This window comes from Polyodon spathula, chromosome 6 (genome assembly GCF_017654505.1).
Source record: "Polyodon spathula isolate WHYD16114869_AA chromosome 6, ASM1765450v1, whole genome shotgun sequence".
NCBI classification, from domain to species: domain Eukaryota; kingdom Metazoa; phylum Chordata; class Actinopteri; order Acipenseriformes; family Polyodontidae; genus Polyodon; species Polyodon spathula.
Window position 1 is genome coordinate 76,033,194 of NC_054539.1, and position 22,660 is coordinate 76,055,853.

Genomic DNA, 22,660 nt, shown 5'->3' on the forward strand with positions numbered 1-22,660 from the left:
CAGTGCTCCAGCGATGACCAGCACTGCGCTGTCCTGGTCAGAGGTGGCAGTGCTCCAGCGATGACCAGCACTTCGCTGTCCTGGTCAGAGGTGGCAGTGCTCCAACGATGACCAGCACTGCGCTGTCCTGGTCAGAGGTGGCAGTGCTCCAGCGATGACCAGCACTGCGCTGTCCTGGTCAGAGGTGGCAGTGCTCCAGCGATGACCAGCACTGCGCTGTCCTGGTCAGAGGTGGCAGTGCTCCAGCGATGACCAGCACTGCGCTGTCCTGGTCAGAGGTGGCAGTGCTCCAGCGATGGCCAGCACCGCGCTGTCCTGGTCAGAGGTGGCGGTGCTCCAGCGATGGCCAGCACCGCACTGTCCTGGTCAGGGGTGACGGTGCTCCAGTGATGGCCAGTACCGCAATGTCCTGGTCAGAGGTGGCAGTGCTCCAGCAATGACCAGCACTGCGCTGTCCTGGTCAGAGGTGGCAGTGCTCCAGCGATGGCCAGCACTGCAATGTCCTGGTCAGAGGTGGCAGTGCTCCAGCGATGACCAGCACTGCGCTGTCCTGGTCAGAGGTGGCAGTGCTCCAGCGATGGCCAGCACTGCAATGTCCTGGTCAGAGGTGGCAGTGCTCCAGCGATGGCTGGCACTGCGCTGTCCTGGTCAGAGGTGGTACTGTGCTGATTTTTAGCTGGCTATGAGCTGGTTGACAAAACTTAATGCTGGTTAAAGAGCTAGTTTAGCTTCATTGATCATTACATATTATCATTCCCAGAGAGCATTCAGTTGTTTTTTGCATATTTCCTATGATGAGATACGAGTTTATCTTTGCTGTCTGTATTCTTAAATTGGTGTAATCAATGTACACCTTTTCATATAGCTGAAGTGCATCCTGTTGGAGACTAACAAACATGTGCTCCTGTTTCCAACTCAGGATGGTGACCTGCAGTTCATGTAATTTTCAGCAGTTATTTTATTTTTTATTTATTTATTTTTTGCAAAACACAATTCCCTTCTTTGGTTTTATTATATATATATATATATATATATATATATATATATATATATATATATATATATATATATATATATATATATATATATTTTAGTCAAAGTAGTCAAAAGTTTACATACCCCAATGGAAATATATAATTTATAGAACTAACATGAGCTGGATTAATTAGAATGGTGGTATGGTTCTCGAGATCAGTTATGCAGTGTGAACAGGCCCTAAACTGCGGACTAGGTAAAACAGTACTGTCTCAGGATATTAATTTAATACCAATAGCAACGAAAAAGGAACAAAGGCCCTGTCCACACTGCACAACTGAACTCGGAAACCATACTCAAAACCACCGTTCTAATTAATCCAGCTCATGTTATTTCTTGTATCTTTTTTTCTGCAAACATCAATGATACACAGAAAATGTAGTTCAATGTTACAGTGTCCACACTTGTGACAAACCGCACCACCTGATGTGATCTAATTTAGAACGAGACTCGAGACTGCTCCCTGAGGTGGGCTCAAGTCTGGCTCTTGAGTACGGTATTAAACGTTGTGTAGTGTGGGCGCTAACTTTATTTAGCACTTTTAAGCCTCTTTAAAGGCAATTAATATGGTTTAAAGGCATAGTGTGGACAGGGCCTAGTTGGGGACTAGCTTGTCGTAATACGGTGTCCATATTAGGGCATCTTCATACATCAGGCAAAAAGGAATCATTATGTGCTCCCTCTGCCGTCTTCCCTCCTCTGAAGCTCCCTCCTCCATTCTCCCTACTCTGAAACTCCCTCCTCAGTCCTCCCTCCTCCCTCCTCTGAAGCTCCCTCCTCCATTCTCCCTACTGTGAAACTCCCTCCTCTGAAACTCCCTCCTCCTTCCATCCAACGTTTACCCGTTTTCAGTGGTTAGATTAAATGCCAGTCATATTGCCCGGAAGACCAGCTATGTAAGTGAATGGGGCATAGTTTTCTAAACACAACTGCACAGAATACTTTTGGATTTAAAACTGCCTTCCCTGAGAGGCGTCCAAGTACACCAGCTAATGAAAACAATGTGGGGAAGAGGTTGAAAGTAAAGACACTGGGAAGTCGTAGTGGAATTATAATTATTATTAATATTATTATTAGTAGTAGTAGTAGTAGTAGTAGCAGTAGTAGTAGTATTTATAAACTAGGCTTACGTTAGATGAATACATTGAATAAGGATGAACCTGGTTTTGTTGCAACGTTTTATAAGAATGTGTTTCTGGGGCCACAGCTGTTACTTTGCGCTCGTTGCAACTGAGACCCATTTTAATACGCAGCTGGGGACTATCTTGAGCTGCTTAGTTAGTTGCAATTGGTGTTAACTTTGTGTACGAGTTTAGCAGCGTCCTCCATACTAACCACTGGATCACCCCCCCATTAGTACGCTCCTTTTAGTTCGATGCAGTTGACCCAGTGCCGCCGTGTTTTAAACTGTGGACACACCAACGATACATTACACATCAATTTTAATTTCTGTTTAAAAAACAATCAATCTGACACAACGTTCCGCTTGTATTATTCCACCGGTGCACTGTCTTGTTCACAAAAAATAGTCCTTCTTCTTCTTCTTCTTCTTCTTCTTCTTGATAACAGGGATGTTAGGAGAGCATACTAAGTAAAACTGCCTCATTTAATGTTCAGCAATAAAAAAGGATTGCATTGCACGATTTGCAAAATTATTCCAGAAAAACAACAGCAAAAAATATGAGCTGTACAATAAACTGTTTGTCAAACCCAAATCAATTCTACAAGCAGCCCAGCCCCGTACTAAAGCAAGCCCTGCCGTGCAGGCAATAGAAAACAAGGTGCTCTCTTAAGGAATGGCCCCGCCTAACGTCGTGCTTCATTGGTCCTCTCTGGTCTATATTTAAATTAGGCACACTGCAGCAAAGGTGGTAGGTGGGTTTTCTTGTCCATAATGGTAATATAGGCGGGGCTTGTTCTAATGTTTCATCCTCTGAAATGGATAGATTATGTGTAGGGTGGTAGGCTGCGTTGTGTCAATTTCAACCCTTACTGAAAAGCGCACGGAACAATAGAAAACTGCTTTAGTTTTGAAGGTTACTTTATGTATTTTCTAAAGGAAAACTAAAAACTAGAAAGCTCCGGAACAGCGGCAGACAGAAGGGTCTTACTTTACTACGACAAGGTCTACATCATATTTAGTGTTGAATGCTGACGGTGTCCTTTTGTTTTAGCATCTGGTAAGTTTTCGTGCTAACTTTATAAATGAAAGAAAGCTCTATTATTAATGTTGTTATTATTATTATTATTATTATTATTATTATTATTATTATTATTATTATTATTATTAGTATTAGAGCCGATAGTCTTGTAAGTATGCATTCACTGCATATTTATATAAATCATTGACTAGTTTTTTCGCTGTGTAACAATCTTGTCACAGAAACAATGTTGGCACTATACGGACGTTATTCACAGGTTTGTGTACGGAACCGATACTTTTACAAGTAGTAATAAAGTAAGTCTCACAACTTTCAAAAGGTGTTCAATGTATGTGTGTATGGTTATGCAATATTCATCTAGTCTTGGCTATAGTACATTATTAGGAAGGTGCTTGTGGGTGTTTTTTTTGTTTTGTAATTGTTAGTGGATTACAGCTGGTACGGCAGCTCCCTATACAATGTCATTAGCATTTCAATACTACCCTCAATTATTCAGTCTCGTCTGGAAGCAAAACCTTGAATAGACGCTGTAATTGTTTTAACGTGTTTAAAATGGATAGATGCTTCTTAAGCACACCCGTACAGTCTCCTAACGTGACCAGATTCACATGATATAAACTGCGCCTGAATGAAATCTTAAGGGTAAAGTGTAACTATAAAAACTTGGCACAAGGTAGTGACTTTGCTTTCTTCCGTTCTTTCAGTTTTATGACAATCCGTAACTGATTATATATTTGTTATTTTATATCATTGTAATGCATTTGCAGTTGGATTACAGAAACGTGCACCAATGTAGTCATGTTTGTTTGAAGGACTATTCATAAAACAGGCATGATTGAGGAGGTATGGAACCCCTCCTGCGAGGCAGCAGTACTGCATAGCGATGTGCAGGCATTGTCTGAGCACACAGCCTATACAGTCCTGCATACAGCCAGGAAGTACCGAGCTGTCACAAAGCCCTTTAAAAAACCTTCCCCCATGGGCTGCTTTATAAAAGCACAACACAATGCATCTGAAGCAAACTGGACACGCTTACAACCCTAAAGGAGTGGGGAGGGGGGGAGGGGTAAATTATATTTGTAATGGTGTCAGTGGCACTGGAACAATTTTTTTAGTGGAGGGTGCTGAAAGCCATTGAACAAAACTGTAACTCCTATATATGATGCAAGCCATGCAAAGCCAGGGGTACCGCAGCACCCCTAGCTCCAGCGCCCCTGAAAGGTAGTGCTTCTAGGTTACTCCGTTTTGCTAGGTTGTTTAGAGGCACTGATAAGCAGTAGTTTTATGAACTAAACTGGTATTTCTTTAGGAAAACAAGTTATAAATGCCTAACCTTGTAAGATTTGTATTTATACGTTACATGTAAATAAGAATTTAGCCTGTTCTAGAATGGTTCTTACCTATTCTACAATGACTCCGGTACACCAAACCAAACCAGAATGGCTTGAACCATGGTTCCAGATTTATTTGAGTGTTTAATGGAACTGCTAGCACAGCTGTGCAGAATAGTCTGAATAGGGGGCTCATAATTATATTTAGCATTGGCTACTCCTTGCAAAGAGCCATGTCCACCAAGAGCATTGCCTGCCAAGTAGCATTTCTGCAGAGAGCAGTTATGGCAGCAGATCAGAACACATCACTCTGATTATGAGTAAGATTGCCTCATCATTGCATAAAAACAGCTGTAATTTACTTTGCAAGACTACTAATTGTTACCAACAATCTGTTTGCAACTCCATGTTTACATACAGCGCATCCTTTCATTAGCCTAAGGTATATCTATTGCAGGGAGGCTGATTTGTTGCAAAGCGGATAGAAGGCTTTTAAGTTTCAGTTTTGTAAAATTTAAAACTAGTCTACCACATAAAGAAAGGAGCATAAACCAGATAACATTAGTGGCCTCTTTTCATATTCATTTTGCTTTTTATTCTTTGAAACTAAAGAGTAGAGCTGTGGCTAGTAGGTCAACTGGTGTACTTATTTTTCACCTGAATGCATTTAATCACACAGAACCCAGTTTTGTCACAATAAGACAGTAATACAATTAATAATAATAACAGGTAGGACATAAGTGAAGTTTAACAAACTAGAGTGTGAAATTAATATCATACACTTATTTTTTATCTTATTTAGAGCGGTCAGGTGAGACAAAAAGCCTCTAAAAAGGCAGCTGTTAATCCTGTAAAATCCCATGCTGATACTGGTGGCTGGGCTGCAGGCTCCCAGTCCATGTATTAGAGGACACGTTTTGGGTGTTCTGTTCCCATTTTAAATTATTGGGATGCAGTCCTAGACCAGACCAAGTGTGTGTGCGTGTGTGTGCATCCGTGCGTGTGTGTATGTATGCAGAATTTCAAACGTGTGCTTTTATTGGTATATCACCTACAGTAAGTTAACTGTAGGTGGTATACCAATGATTGGAGGAGAAACCTCAAAATGGAGCGAGGTAACCAGTGGAGAACCACAAGGATCAGTATTAGGTCATCTGCTCTTCCTAATCTACAGCAATGACTTAGATTTTGGTATAGCAAGCAAACTTGTTAAATTTGCAGACTACAAAAAAATAGGAGTGGCAAACACTGAAGCAACAGCAAAGGTTACTAGACAACATTAAGAACTGGGCAGACACATGGCAAATTACATTTAAGAGAGAAAAGTGTAAGGTACTGATTGAAGAAGGAATCTATGAACAAGACCTAGGAGTTTATGTTGACTCAGAAATGTGGGGAAGCAATAAAAAAGACGATGCTTGGATATATTGTGAAAAGTGTTGAATTTAAATCAAGGGAAGTAATGTTAAAACTGTACAATGCATTAGTAAGACCTCATCTTGAATACTGTGTTCAGTTCAGGTCACCTCACTACAAAAAGGATATTGCTGCGCTAGAAAGAGTGCAAAGAAGAGCGACCAGAATTATTCCTGGTTTAAAAGGCATGTCATATGCGGACAGGCTAAAAGAATTGAGTCTATTCAGTCTTGAACAAAGAAGACTACACAGTGACCTGATTCAAGCATTCAAATTCCTAAAAGGCATTGACAGTGTCGACCCAAGGGACTTTTTCAGCCTGAAAAAAGAAACAAGGACCAACAGGCATTCATAACAGAAAACAGGAGGCACTTTTTTACACAGAGAATCGTGAGACTCTCAAAGTAACTCTCCAGTTTTCCATTACATGAGAGTAGATGTTGAACTTCATGCTGATTTGAACTCGGCTCTTGCCAAGATAAGCACGAACTAAGACTTAGCTTTGCAGTAAACTAATGTGATCCATCTGCATCTATATCCATTTGCATTGTTTTCCATCTGATGATATAGATATCCTTCTGCCTGGTGTTGGTTGCTGAAGTGTAATGTTGGCTCCAGGGATCAGCTTATTTTGCCTCCCCAGTGCATCAGCACACACAACGGCTACGATGCTGGCTCCGGGGATCAACCCAGTGCAGTCTCCCCAGCACATCAGCATGACAACCGTCTGGATTGAGCTAAGTAGGGTACATCTCTGGGGTCTTCAAGTGGGCACCTTCCGTCCTCAGTGTTTCGTTGAATAGCCCACGACACCTCAAGAGGGCTCAACAGTGATTCTGGCGTCCCAGCATCACCCCTCCATCCCCCACTCGGCTCAGCCCAGTAATGTTTTGAAGCTGACACCCGGGGATCCTTCAAGAAACTGGGATCAATAAGCTACTAACGAGCTAGATGGACCGAATGGCCGCCTCTTGTTTGTAAACTTGTTTTGTAATGTAACTATTAGCAGGTTAGACACTAACCAGTATATTTAAGATAATTACAACTGTGATAAATTTGATCAAATGAGAGCAAGTTTTGCTTAAATTGACACTGTATATCCAGGACTGGCTGCAAGGCTAGTTTCTAACCCTGCCTATGACCGTCTCATGCACAATATGTATTCAATCTATGGTTTCTGCCTCCAGGTTCATTTGGAAAAACCACAGGGGGTTAGTGGTTTTAGGAGGCTCTGCTTCATGCCTATTAGAATAATAAGGCTTAAGGTCAACTATTCCCTGAATGTTTAAGTTGTCAGCTACCACTTAAGCGCGCATGTGACTGTATTGTTCAGCTTGGTTCAGCACAAGACCTGTACTCCACACATGTCTAATTGTATTGCATAATAATCAGCCTGTGTTTAAGATTGTTCTGTCAACCTTCAAGACTGTCTGGGGAACTGGCCCTAAGTATTTGTCGGACTTTTCGTTTTTTTTTGTTGTGTTTTTTTTGTTTTTGTGTGTGTGTGGTGGGGGGTGGGGGGGGGGTTACATCATAGTCTTGCTCCATTAATTCCTAGTGCCGGCTCTGAGTGCAGCTGATTGTCCAGGGATACAGCAAATCTGATAAATATTTCGTTCCAACAGCAAAGTTTCCAAGACAATGTAATTTAGTTGCACTATTCAGATTATTTTATTAATGATATTATTAGTTAGAATTATCACATGTTGAATGTTTAGGTTCCTGTATGTGTGTATATATATATATATATATAATAATTTTACAAACTCCAATCTGATTAGCCTACTTCTTCATAACAATGATAGCTCCTGACAAACCTTTTAGTTTGACCAGTTGCTTGTATTTCTGAATCTAGGGAGGGAGAGCGCAGATATGAGCAGTTTCAAAAGGTAAACAAGCCTGTTAGGCCCCCTGGAGTGCCGTGGTGAGCAGAGCACGCAGCCCCCGGTGAGCAGAGCACACAGCCCCCGGTGAGCAGAGCACACAGCCCCCGGTGAGCAGAGCACACAGCCCCCGGTGAGCAGAGCACACAGCCCCCGGTGAGCAGAGCACACAGCCCCTTGTGCTGCAGGAAGCCCAGGGATACCATTTGGTATTTAATGAGGAGTCTCGTGTGGAAAGAAAACCCTGTTATCTCAGCTTGTCTTTCACATCTTCAGCTGTGCCAGCACCAGGTTGACAATGACTTTTTTTTTTAAATGGGTTACTGGTTTAATGAAGTAATTGAAGCGTGATTTACCTTTTTTTTTTGTGGCATCCATATATTTGGTGAGACTTCTGGTTTGAGAGAGCTTAGTTTTTTTAATGTTCAGCTGGGTGTACAGTATCTAGAGGAGAAGATCTAGGGAGATTGTACTTATTGGGTGTTCTGTTTTATTATTTTTCGTTGTCCAGTATCACTTGACATTCATGTTTCACTAATAAATACTCCACAGCTAGGCTTTCCATTATTGAGGCATGTGTTCTTTCTTCATTATATTTATAAGAGCTGCTTTACATTTGCTTTTGACCTTCCTCCTCGTGCTGTCTGCCCAGGTTTTACCCCTTCAGGACACACATCTTAAACAAAGCCCCTCTCCATGCAGTAATCCTGCAAGCACAGAGATTCACATGGCAACGTGCGGCCTTTGTCAGTGGGTGGAAAGGGTCTCACATCAAATTTACTGTGAATAGCCTGAGGAAAGGCATGGCACAGTTACAGAAGCCCCTTGGGGGCTGTAAAATAGCTTATTTCATGGTCTCAAAACAGGCATTTGAAGATATTATTTATTGAAACAGAAAAAATTGCACACATTCAAAATTGATTATTTTCTCTAGTTATTATACAACAAATGTTCCTAAATATTTAAATGTTTACCTGAAAAACAATAAATGCTAAATTCATCAAACTAAATAAAAACATAAATGTTAAAATAACACGCACATGAAATGTCCCTCCTTGTGTGCGATTTTTTTTTTTTTTTTTTTTTTTTTTTTTTTTTGTTTTCTTCAGAAATATCTTTTTCGTTGAAGACATTTTATAGAAATCGTGCAACTCTATGCAGTGTGTCCAATCATTTACTAGAATGTGCTGGAGGCATGCAAGTGAGGTTCAGCCCCTGGGAGCAGAGGAGTAAGCAGCAGACAGGAGAGGAGAGTCATCCCTGTACGATACCAGGAGAAACGCACGCATAACAGAGCTGTCATCCCTGTACGATACCAGGAGAAACGCACGCATAACAGAGCTGTCATCCCTGTACGATACCAGGAGAAACGCACGCATGACAGAGCTGTCATCCCTGTACGATACCAGGAGAAACGCACGCATAACTGAGAGATCATTTCAAGAGCTTCTTTGAATGATCGTTCATTCTGAAATATTAACAACAGACAGAGTGTTAACAACCCAAATGTTTCCTGGTCTGCCCCGGCACATTTTTCACCATATATGGACTGTGCTTGTGACTGATCAGGCGCAGGTAATAATGTTTTTTTTATTGTCGCTTTGTTGAAGCAGCATTGCTGTTGGTGATTCTGGAATGTGTTTGCTGTGATGTACCTGCTCCACGCTTCCCAAAACGTCATGATTTAGTACTTGGCACTGTTTTCCTGTACTTGTTTCTGGCCGAGTACATGTTTGTGTGATTGGATTCACAGCTCCTGCAGTATTTGCCTTCAGTAGTTTATGACAAAGGTCTCTTCCTCTTTTGTTGACTCGGTACTCTGAATGGTTTTATTTTGTCTTTGTTTTTATGTGGTAAGTTTATGGATGTGTGTTCTGTATTCTCAATTGAGGGAAGCAGTATGTTTTTAGTTTTCATGTTATATTGAGCTGAATTGGATACAGAATGTAGTTTCTATAAGCAGAGGTTGGGTTGCATCATGAGTTTGTTATATAAAAAGTAGGCGAGGTCAGTTAGGCTCCAGAAAGAAGGCTTCCCTTTTGACCGTTTCCAGACTAATGAGAGAAGTGGCTTCCTCTCTGCAGTGGCACCCTGTCATTGGAAAAATAAGCTGCTAAAAAAACCGTTGGGCTCAGATTCTGTTTAAAATATACAAAGAAGTAGTTGGTAACCTATTGCAACATGCTTAAAAATAGGGTTGAAATAAGAAGGCATTCTTGCATTACCTTTAATTTCCTTAGCAGGTTTTAGAAGAGAAAAAAGATCATTTGTTGCCTTTTTTAAAAAATGTATTCATTTTTTATTTTCTCTTTTTTCTTTTTTTTTTGGGGGGGGGGGCTTATTAACAAACATAACATTCATATCGTAGGTTTGTAAAGGATTGACAAGTGGTCCGAATAGTAAAATCTATTCATTAGTGACCTCCAGACTAAGGTCATTAGAAATTACACTGAAAGCGATGTCAAGCATATGTGTAGGTCATGGTGTGATTGCATTATACATTATCTAATGAATCTCTCTGAATACCACAAGCCTGTCCACTGAACCCATTCAATAAATAATAGGAGATTTACAACCTCAGATTGATGTTTGATTAAAATTTGCTGTAAAATCCAATTGTCTTTGAAGCAACTCTTTTGAAATGCAGTACCTATGGGATAAATCTAATCTTGCAAGTTAAGTGTTCACTCAGCAATTACCTTTTATTAAGCCTCATGAGATGAAAAAAAGAAACGCATTCTACATTCAGTGCTGCCACATGTACAGAAGTGATACCAGAAATCCGTGGAGTGTTTCCATGGAGTGGGTGTGAGAGAATAGCATGACGTTTCTGTCCAGTTTAGCAGCACATCTGTGTGTTCAGAGAGTCTGTAAGCATTTAATAATTTCTTGTCAGACCTGCCATATCAGGTCACAGACCCCAGTGAATAATGTTTTTAAAGCTTTGTCCTGGGCTAGTCCTAAAACTAACAGCTACACATGAGCACTGACCTCTCATCAGATATACAAACACACACAAGCACTGACCTCCCATCAGATACGCACACGAGCACTGACATCCCATCAGATACACACACACACATGAGCACTGACATCCCATCAGATACACACACACACACGAGCACTGACCTCCCATCAGATACACACACACACACACACAGATACACACACACAGCACTGACCTCCCATCAGATACACACACACACCTCCCATCAGATACAGCACTGACCAGACCTCAGTATCAGATTGTGTACGTGACGTGAGGGTAGTCTATGTGACTACACACACACGAGTGACGCAGCACTGACCTCCCACCAGATACACACACACACGAAGCACTGACCTCCCATCAGATACACACACACACACACACGAGCACTGACCTCCCATCAGATACACACACACACGAGCACTGACCTCCCAGCAGATACACACACACGAGCACTGACCTCCCATCAGATACCATCACACACACACACACTGTCTGACCCATGTGTAACACACACACGAGCTCCTGATCAGATACAACACACACACGAGCACACACACACACACCAGCACTGAGGGTACACATACTACACACACTGACACACACCACTGACAATGCACTCACATGTGACCTCCCATCAGATACACACACACAGACTCGAGCACTGGCCTCCCATCAGATACACACACACACGAGCACTGACCTCCCATCAGATACACACACACATCAGCACTGACATCCCATCAGATACACACACACACACTGACCTCCCATCAGATACACACACACACACACACACACGAGCACTGACCTCCCATCAGATACACACACACACGAGCACTGACCTCCCATCAGATACACACACACACACGAGCACTGACCTCCCATCAGATACACACACACACACGAGCACTGACCTCCCATCAGATACACACACACACACACGAGCACTGACCTCCCATCAGATACACACACACACATGAGCACTGACCTCCCACCAGATACACACACACATGAGCACTGACCTCCCATCAGATACACACACACACACACACGAGCACTGACATCCCATCAGATACACACACACACACACTGACCTCCCATCAGATATACACACACACATGAGCACTGACATCAGATATACACACACACACGAGCACTGACCTCCCATCAGACGACACTGACCTCCCATCAGTAAACCACACACACATGAGCATGATCCCACCAGATAACACCAAATCAGTCATGGACATACACAGCACATCAGCACTGACATCCCATCAGATACACACACACACACACGAGCACTGACCTCCCATCAGATACACACACACACACATGAGCACTGACCTCCCATCAGATACACACACACACAAGCACTGACCTCCCACCAGATACACACACACACAAGCACTGACCTCCCATCAGATACACACACACACGAGCACTGACCTCCCATCAGATACACACACACACACACACTGAGCACTGACCTCCCATCAGATACACACACACACACAGAGCACTGACCTCCCATCAGATACACACACACATGAGCACTGACCTCCCATCAGATACACACACACACACACACACACACATGAGCACTGACCTCCCATCAGATACACACACACACATGAGCACTGACCTCCCATCAGATACACACACACATCAGCACTGACATCCCATCAGATACACACATGAGCACTGACCTCCCATCAGATACACACACACACACACACGAGCACTGACCTCCCATCAGATACACACACACACACACGAGCACTGACCTCCCATCAGATACACACACACACACACTGACCTCCCATCAGATACACACACACACATGAGCACTGACCTCCCATCAGATACACACACACACACCAGGAAGAGCACTGAACTCCAGGACTCAGAGTACACCCACACACCACGAGCACTGACCTCCCATGTGAACACACACACACACACACAAGCGAGAGCACTGACCTCCATCAGATACACACACACACGAGCACTGTGTGTGAGCAATGACCTCCCACGAGATACACACACTGGAGGGTGACCTCCCACCAGCACTACACACACACAGCACTGACCTCCCATCAACACACACACACACACACACGAGCACTGACCTCCCATCAGATACACACACACATGAGCACTGACCTCCCATCAGATACACACACACACACACGAGCACTGACCTCCCATCAGATACACACACACACACATGAGCACTGACCTCCCATCAGATACACACACACACACATGAGCACTGACCTCCCACCAGATACACACACACACGAGCACTGACCTCCCATCAGATACACACACACACATGAGCACTGACATCCCATCAGATACACACACACACACACGAGCACTGACCTCCCATCAGATACACACACACACACACACTGACCTCCCATCAGATACACACACACACATGAGCACTGACCTCCCATCAGATACACACACACACACATGAGCACTGACCTCCCATCAGATACACACACACACACACACGAGCACTGACCTCCCATCAGATACACACACACACAGCACTGACCTCCCATCAGATATACACACACACACGAGCACTGACCTCCCATCAGATACACACACACACACATGAGCACTGACCTCCCATCAGATACACACACACACACGAGCACTGACCTCCCATCAGATACACACACACACACATGAGCACTGACCTCCCATCAGATACACACACACATGAGCACTGACCTCCCATCAGATACACACACACATCAGCACTGACCTCCCATCAGATACACACACACACACACAGCACTGACCTCCCATCAGATACACACACACACACATGAGCACTGACCTCCCATCAGATACACACACACACACACGAGCACTGACCTCCCATCAGATACACACACACACGAGCACTGACCTCCCATCAGATACACACACACACACACGAGCACTGACCTCCCATCAGATACACACACATGAGCACTGACACACCATCAGATACACACACACACACTGACCTCACTGACCCCCATCAAATACACACACACATGAGCACTGACCTCCCATCAGATACACACACACACAAGCACTGACATCCCATCAGATACACACATGAGCACTGACCTCCCATCAGATACACACACACACACACATGAGCACTGACCTCCCATCAGATACACACACACACACGAGCACTGACATCCCATCAGATACACACATGAGCACTGACCTCCCATCAGATACACACACACACGAGCACTGACCTCCCATCAGATACACACACACACACGAGCACTGACCTCCCATCAGATACACACACACACATGAGCACTGACCTCCCATCAGATACACACACACATCAGCACTGACATCCCATCAGATACACACATGAGCACTGACCTCCCATCAGATACACACACACACACACACGAGCACTGACCTCCCATCAGATACACACACACACATATGAGCACTGGCATCCCATCAGATACACACACAAGCACTGATTCTTTACCTGTTATGTAAAGACCCTCTGTAAACATTGTGAAAGTGTGCTAATGAGACGTACAGACGCGGCACATTGCTTCGGAAGCTCCACTGGGTAGGCAGTATGTTTACAGTGACAGTAATTGTGATTGATGTGCCCGTCTCTGTGGCCGCTTAATTGAAATGGGTGCAAGTTCCAGTGTGTTTGCCAAGGGTTCAATAAGGTGTGATTGCAGTGGGAATCCCCCTCAAGCCAGCATACATTGCTAGTGAACACGCAGCTGGAACAAGTGATACATTCAGACAATGCCAGCTGTGCTAATGAAGCACTATTACCAGATCCCTGTATAACTGCTGATAGTAAAACCTCGATCCACAGTGAGTAACAGTCTGAAGAGGCTTTGTTTCTGAGCTCCACAGAGGAGGTGCATAGTGGTGAAGGGCCCGCTTTCTACTGAACTTGTTCACAATCCTCTGCATCTGTCAGATATTGGCATCCTGTGATCTGCCTGCTAACCAGCACTTGGTTACAGTAATATGTAGTGCAGGGACTACAGCACATCTCTCCTAATACCCAGTCATTTGAAATGACAAATTCAACGTGACAGACGTTACATTTTTATGGCAGCATACAGTGAATTACAATAATGGACAGTAACCTAATAATACGAGATAAGAAGCGGAGATCGGTACGCAGGTGTAGGAAAGGCCATTCTTCCTCAGAATAGCAGACGGCTACCAGTCAGTAAGGCAGACCAGCCACCCATTCCCTGGCACTGTACTGTGCCCATACAGTCAGTAAGGCAGACCAGCGACCCATTCCTGGACACTGTACTGTGCCCATACAGTCAGTAAGGCAGACCAGCGACCCATTCCTGGACACTGTACTGTGCCCATACAGTCAGTAAGGTAGACCAGCCACCCATTCCCGGGCACTGTACTGTGCCCATACAGTCAGTAAGGCAGGCCAGCGACCCATTCCCAGGCACTGTACTGTGCCCATACAGTCAGTAAGGTAGACCAGCCACCCATTCCCGGGCACTGTACTGTGCCCATACAGTCAGTAAGGTAGACCAGCCACCCATTCCCAGGCACTGTATTGTGCCCATACAGTAGGTAAGGTAGACCAGCGACCCATTCCCGGGCACTGTACTGTGCCCATACAGTCAGTAAGGTAGACCAGCGACCCATTCTCGGGCACTGTACTGTGCCCATACAGTCAGTAAGGTAGACCAGCGACCCATTCCCGGGCACTGTACTGTGCCTATACAGTCAGTAAGGTAGACCAGCGACCCATTCCCGGGCACTGTACTGTGCCCATACAGTAGTAAGGTAGACCAGCGACCCATTCCCGGGCACTGTACTGTGCCTATACAGTCAGTAAGGTAGACCAGCCACCCATTCCCGGGCACTGTACTGTGCCCATACAGTAGGTAAGGTAGACCAGCGACCCATTCCCGGGCACTGTACTGTGCCTATACAGTCAGTAAGGCAGACCAGCGACCCATTCCCAGGCCCACACCCATGCCCATACACTGCATAGTGAAACCCAGGCTGAAATCAACTAGATGCTTTACTTTTCTTAACACAGTTGGCTGCCCTTTAGTTCTTGTTTGTGATTTTACTGGCTGGTAAAAGCAGACGTCTCTTTACAGTACAAGTTTAGGGTAATCTTTCTGTATAGTTTCATCAGTGTTCAAAGGGCAATGTTTTATCAAAGTCTGTTTTTACAATAAATATAATGCAGTATATTTGACAGGGTCTTTACACAGGGCCAGTTATCAATGACCCTATTACGTCAGTATATATTGGACGGGGGGGGGGGGGGGGGGGGGGGGGGGGGGTGTCTCGCTGGTGTTGTCTCACTGTACAGTATCTGGTGGATTATCTTTATTGCAACTCGTCCACATGTCACAACTCATGTGTATGGCAATCTCATAAACTAAGAACCAGGAATGTCATTTTGTTAAATAATATAATTTGAACTGCAGAGAATTCAACAACCAGTGACTATAAAAAGTAACTAATTTTGCTGGTGGGGATGGATGAACATTCACATCATGGTCAGTTTTTAAGTACATTTCAATTGTGAAGCCATACAAAAAATAAGAGCCTTTATCTGATATACACAGCCGATTTCAAATAATAAGTTTCATTTTTAGCTGGCAAGTCTTCTAGTTATTTGTAGTATGTTTTTCCAAGTAATTATTGCCTTTTTTTTCTCTCCATTATTCTTTGAGTACCGTTATTGAACTCGGAAGCTGATGACGTTTTCTCTTTTGCGTTTTTTATTGTTCAGCTCTTGGCATTCATTGATTCTAAGCAAGGGAAAGCCAGAAAGTCAGATTTTATAGCCATTTTTGTGACCAGTTTTGAGAAGTATGTCTGCATGTAGGAACAGCTACTCCCTGCATACATTCGCACAGCTACTCCCTGCATACATTCGCACAGCTACTCCCTGCATACATTCGCACAGCTACTCCCTGCATACATTCGTACATACACACAACAGCACTGGCTAAGCTCAGCTAACAGGGTTAAGATAAAGATCGGTATTGGTTTAGACTGTCTTTACTTTTTCATGAAACCATGCACGTGCACGCGCACACACACACACACACACACACACACACACACACACACACACACACACACACACACACACACACATATAATTTATATAAAAGGAATGCTGCAGTATGACAAACTGAAGCCCTATAATATGATGAACTAACTGTCCTAAAATATACAATGCAAGGGGTTTAGACATGCTGTCTGTGTCACTGCTACAACAGCACATGTTTGCAGGTCATGGAGAAAGTGTTTTGGTATAAAAAGCTGCAGTGAAAGGAAGGGTGCTGTTCAGGAGCTTGCTGTACCTTTTAAACACATTGCACTGTGCAAATATGTTCCTTGGCAACCCCTGCTTTCTGTTCAGGTAATTCAAAAAAGGTGGTTTTTACTCCCATACTGTATGACTGCTTTATGTATGAATGTTTGCTTCTAGTCTGTGGTTATGTGTTTAAAGATTTGCATGGTTTGTTTTTTGCCGGTACTTCCTGTAATAAAGAACATTGATTCTATTGGCATGAATTTGGCATTATAGTTCGGGGTTTACCTAAATCCAGATTCTGCGAAATCCAACTTTTTTAGGGGCCAATGCATACCATACAAAAAAAGAAACCTCATTTAAGTGATCTACCGCACAACGCAAGCTACGCAAACTACCCATCTTCCTTCCTTCTTCCCAGAAGTTTCCTGTCGGTTGTATCCAAGTTAAATCAGTATTACAGGTCCATCACAGCCCCCTCTCTTCAACCTGCTGCTTACTTTTTAAACGCAGTTAGAATTGTACACCTGAATAGGCACATTTTCTTTGTTTTGACTCTACTTGGATTGGACAAATAACACGAGAACGAACGTGCTGCATATATTGCCTTTATTAAAGTATGCCAGATGCCCTTGGGTAACTGAACTTTGGGGCTGTTTCTAGTCGATTTCCACATCTGTATAACTTGGCAAAACTCTGCCTTACACTTCCAACCAATTCAGTGGATGCAGACGTGCAGTCTCAATGTATGGGCAAGTCCACACCAGACAGAGAATGTTGGCAGCAATTGTTTGGGGATGTTGCATGCTTATCTTTTAACAAATGCCAGCACTCTGTTTTAGTAAGGAAGCAAGTACCACTATTTTAGGCTTTTATAGTGCTCTGAAATATTGTCTAGTTGGGTTGATTTAATGTTTTAAACAGGTCTGCGAAAAGTCCACAAAATCCTAATTTTATTCCAAAACCTACTCGTGCAAAATACGTAAATCTACCGCGATTTAAGTAAATTCCTAATTTCTAGTGATTCCCATTGGTACTTCATGGTTTTCAGCATGCGGATTCTTCCATACATCAGCTATTTGCGAATGTTGATGTTCAACGCTTCTGTTCATTCTATCTGTTGGAGTTTGTTTTTGAAGGCGCAGTAAGTTTGGATTATAAAGACGTGGATGAACGTTAAATGCATATCTTTAACTGCTCAATAAAAAATGTATAAAAAAACTGTTCTGTTGTTGGACCCGCCAGTTCTAATGAGCGCTGTTGCGATGTGGATTGGTTCAGGAGCACTCCATCACCCTGCACTTTGGTAATGACTTGCCTGCCAAACTCGAACTAAACAACTGTGTAAAAAAGAAAAAAAACTAACAAAGGGAAATCTCTGCTGCAGTTCCTATCTCTCATGTGTTTGTCTCCTGACAAATCCACACTGCTGTAATTGCAACAGGCATAGCTCCTGTATCCCCTCAGATTAGTGAACCATCACTAATCCATTGATTTTTATTGATTTTTTTGCAGTCTTGATTTGCATTACTCCGAGGGTCTCTGTGGGGTAACTGTCGGCTGCCAGTGAGCCTTTGCTGATTCAAGTCGAGTCTCTTTGTGGGAGAACCAGATGGGTTCTTCTAAAAAGGAACATGTGGGAGGACAGTAAATTGGGTTTAGTCAGGCACAAAGAGGAAGACTTGAGTCACTGAATCCCGTGCTGTAGAGGAAGACTTGAGTCACTAAATGCTGTGCTTCCTCGGTAACTGTAAAACTGGAGACTTTGCTACTAATTTGCAACCGTATGTTCATACTTTGTGGTGTGGGACAAGATTCCCTGCTGGTTAGCAAAGAAACAGGGCACTGTACTTTTGCAGTGTTTTGCTCTAACGTTTGCCAGCATGTTAGAAATAGGGAGGTTTCTTCTTTTTTACAATACGCTAACAGAGAAAATATTATCATGGATGGGGACAAATCAACAGATTCCTGACCATCAGCTTTTAAAAATCAGAAACTGATGGTGCTTTGGGGAATGTAACTCTATATGCTGGGCTAACTCTTAGGAACAGTGTGCTTTCTGATAAGGTGGAGGCTAAACTACAGTAAGAAATTTGACCGCTAGCTTGACAGTGGAGCTTTTAATAATGTTCAAGTGCAAAAGTCCAAGTTCATGTTTGCAGGGGGCCAATGTAAACTGACATGCCTATTTCTATACAGCTTTGTATTTGACGTATTTCTTTTATTCTCGCGTTTCTTTTCCGCTCCAGAAACCCTTCTTCCTTGTGCTCTGTTTGCTCTGTTTCCTCTGGCTAGCCGCATCCGAAACCTTTGAGCAGAAATCCTGTATCAGTGAGCGGGCCTGCTTCCCATAGCAGAAATCTCCTGGGAAGATCATATCAGTGAGCGGGCCTGCTTCCCATAGCAGAAATCTCCTGGGAAAATTGTATCGCGAACAGGGCTTAATTTTTTTTTTTTTTCTACATTCAGAAAGACATGTTTTTTGCTGGCTGGTATTATTCTGAAAAAACATAGGCTGCAGCGAGATACCAGCATAAGCTCCCTTGCAGTGCACTTCTCAAAATTAATTTAACAGAAAGATCAGAACAGAGAATTAGAGGGGCCTCTAATTGTTTATTAAACTAACCCTACCCCCCCCCCCCCCCCCCCCCCTCCCTCTAGCGTAATCACTATCCAGCCTCTATAGTCCTTCACGATCTGTAAAAAATGGGAACGGTGCTTCTTTAGGGTTTCTTAGTTTTCCACAGAGAGAAAACCCCACAGCCCTTTCTCCCAGGGATAAAGGAATTCAAGCATGAAGCAGTCCTTGTCATGTGATAAAGGGGCTAGGCAGAGCCCTCCTGACCCCAGCGAGCTCCTCCATCTGCTTGGAATATGGACTATTCTAATGAGGAATACAACAGGTTTGCGTTCCACGATCAGTCATTGAATACAATGCACCAGATCCCCTATACTGTGTCACATCAGAGCTTTGATGCTTTATTTCATGTGCCGTGCATAAAAGCTATGTGTTGCTGTAACTCTGCAGAAATGTACTGTACAGTTCACCCCTTTAGGTAAGTTTTTCTGAACTTGAAATAGTGTGAGGGGCGTTTGAAAGTTCCGTTTTGCTTAGCATTTGTTTTCCACTTGTTCTGTACAGCTTAATAAAAACACAGAGCGAAACAATGTTCTCTTTTCCAAACCTGTTTATTGTATAATTACTAAAAAACAAACAAACTGTGCACTTCTAGGGCTTACTGATGTGTTTCATATGTATTCATACTTGAAAACAGACTCAATAAAATCTATCATTTTCACTGTGAACAATTTTATATAGACACACAGATTTATTTATTTTATATATAATAAATCAATCAATCGTGTGTGTGTGTGTGTGTGTGTGTGTGTGTGTGTGTGTGGTGTTACAATCATTCTGTGTGAAACCTGTAGTCAGGAGAGTGTGTGTGTGGTGTTACAATCATTCTGTGTGTGGATGAAACCCACAGTCAGGAGAGTGCTGGGAGCTGTGTGGTTCTATCCATTGTTACAATCATTCTGTATCCAGTATTATGGATGAAACCTGCAGTCAGGAGAGTGCTGTGAGCTGTGTGTGTATATCCAGTTACAATCATTCTGTATCCAGTATTGTGGATGAAACCCACAGTAGTCAGGAGAGTGCTGGGAGCTGTGTGGTTCTATCCATTGTTACAGTCATTCTGTATCCAGTATTGTGGATGAAACCCACAGTCAGGAGAGTGCTGGGAGCTGTGTGGTTCTATCCACTGTTACAATCATTCTGTATCCAGTATTGTGGATGAAACCCACAGTCAGGAGAGTGCTGGGAGCTGTGTGGTTCTATCCACTGTTACAATCATTCTGTATCCAGTATTGTGGATGAAACCCACAGTCAGGAGAGTGCTGGGAGCTGTGTGGTTCTATCCACTGTTACAATCATTCTGTATCCAGTATTGTGGATGAAACCCACAGTCAGGAGAGTGCTGGGAGCTGTGTGGTTCTATCCACTGTTACAATCATTCTGTATCCAGTATTGTGGATGAAACCCACAGTCAGGAGAGTGCTGGGAGCTGTGTGGTTCTATCCACTGTTACAATCATTCTGTATCCAGTATTGTGGATGAAACCCACAGTCAGGAGAGTGCTGGGAGCTGTGTGGTTCTATCCACTGTTACAATCATTCTGTATCCAGTATTGTGGATGAAACCCACAGTCAGGAGAGTGCTGGGAGCTGTGTGGTTCTATCCACTGTTACAATCATTCTGTATCCAGTATTGTGGATGAAACCCACAGTCAGGAGAGTGCTGGGAGCTGTGTGGTCCTATCCACTGTTACAATCATTCTGTATCCAGTATTGTGGATGAAACCCACAGTCAGGAGAGTGCTGGGAGCTGTGTGGTTCTATCCACTGTTACAATCATTCTGTATCCAGTATTGTGGATGAAACCCACAGTCAGGAGAGTGCTGGGAGCTGTGTGGTTCTATCCACTGTTACAATCATTCTGTATCCAGTATTGTGGATGAAACCCACAGTCAGGAGAGTGCTGGGAGCTGTGTGGTCCTATCCACTGTTACAATCATTCTGTATCCAGTATTGTGGATGAAACCCACAGTCAGGAGAGTGCTGGGAGCTGTGTGGTTCTATCCACTGTTACAATCATTCTGTATCCAGTATTGTGGATGAAACCCACAGTCAGGAGAGTGCTGGGAGCTGTGTGGTTCTATCCACTGTTACAATCATTCTGTATCCAGTATTGTGGATGAAACCCACAGTCAGGAGAGTGCTGGGAGCTGTGTGGTTCTATCCACTGTTACAATCATTCTGTATCCAGTATTGTGGATGAAACCCACAGTCAGGAGAGTGCTGGGAGCTGTGTGGTTCTATCCACTGTTACAATCATTCTGTATCCAGTATTGTGGATGAAACCCACAGTCAGGAGAGTGCTGGGAGCTGTGTGGTTCTATCCACTGTTACAATCATTCTGTATCCAGTATTGTGGATGAAACCCACAGTCAGGAGAGTGCTGGGAGCTGTGTGGTTCTATCCACTGTTACAATCATTCTGTATCCAGTATTGTGGATGAAACCCACAGTCAGGAGAGTGCTGGGAGCTGTGTGGTCCTATCCACTGTTACAATCATTCTGTATCCAGTATTGTGGATGAAACCCACAGTCAGGAGAGTGCTGGGAGCTGTGTGGTTCTATCCACTGTTACAATCATTCTGTATCCAGTATTGTGGATGAAACCCACAGTCAGGAGAGTGTTGGGAGCTGTGTGGTTCTATCCACTGTTACAATCATTCTGTATCCAGTATTGTGGATGAAACCCACAGTCAGGAGAGTGTTGGGAGCTGTGTGGTTCTATCCACTGTTACAATCATTCTGTATCCAGTATTGTGGATGAAACCCACAGTCAGGAGAGTGCTGGGAGCTGTGTGGTTCTATCCACTGTTACAATCATTCTGTATCCAGTATTGTGGATGAAACCCACAGTCAGGAGAGTGTTGGGAGCTG

General features: G+C 43.5%; 1 protein-coding gene across 2 annotated transcripts in view; it reads left to right on the forward strand.

The window, feature by feature from the left end:
* Positions 1-3,011: 3,011 nt before the first annotated feature.
* The window catches only part of LOC121317643 (T-lymphoma invasion and metastasis-inducing protein 2-like), a 113,312-nt gene continuing 93,663 nt past the window's right edge, over positions 3,012-22,660 (forward strand). For both annotated transcript variants that reach the window (XM_041253792.1, XM_041253793.1), the window contains exon 1: positions 3,012-3,215. The gene's annotated coding sequence lies outside the window, so the exon portion shown is untranslated. The remainder of the gene's footprint in view (positions 3,216-22,660) is intronic.